Consider the following 918-nt stretch of genomic DNA (forward strand, 5'->3'; position numbering starts at 1 on the left):
ATCATTGTTCGACATTCAACAGGCTCCATTTCACACCTCAGTTCAAACATCTGTAGAACAGAAACCACAATTAGTTCAGAGCTGTAATTATCCACATAACCCGTAGACATATACATCATTGCACCTGCAAAATTTCAGCTAGATCAGACAATACATGATCAGACAGATCATATATATATATATATATATATATATATATATATATATATATATATATATATATATATATATATAGTTGAAAAAATAAATACTCTTTATTAACTTTTTAAATAAATACGATTTATTAACACGAAATATTCTATACTTGGGTTATAAAACTTAAAAAATGGGTGTTGTTGTTTTTTTTCTGCACTGATGAAACTTAATACTACGCAAATTGATGAAGTGTTATATATTACACGCCGGCACTAGGAGCTGAAACATGATGTTACCCATAAAATAAAAACATTGGGTAAATGAGTATTTACTTGTGTCTTTAATCTTTAATAATAATATTTATAGCTTTAGTATCACAGAATTGAACCATTTAAATGAAAGTTTATGTTCTTTATTTATATGTAATTACTATCCCAAAAAGTTTATTTATATTGAGCAGCCAGATAGAAGAACGTTAGAACGTAAGAAGCGGTGACTGTCGCGTGTGCGGTCTAGTTTAAATCTTGGCAAGGTAGTTGCTAGTCTAGTTACACTAAAGAGATGTGATACGGTGAAATAACCAGTCTGTAGATGCCTATATATATATATATATATATATATATATATATATATATATATATATATATATATATAAAGTTATAAAATGTATATGGCGATTAAACTACACTGAATATTCCGCGTTTCATGTGGATGAAACGCGGAATATTCAGTGTAGCTTAATCGCCATATACATTTTATAACTTACTAACTAGCTACCTAGGT

This window comes from Euprymna scolopes, chromosome 34 (assembly GCF_053919585.1).
Source record: "Euprymna scolopes isolate OS-2025 chromosome 34, ASM5391958v1, whole genome shotgun sequence".
Lineage (NCBI taxonomy): Eukaryota > Metazoa > Mollusca > Cephalopoda > Sepiida > Sepiolidae > Euprymna > Euprymna scolopes.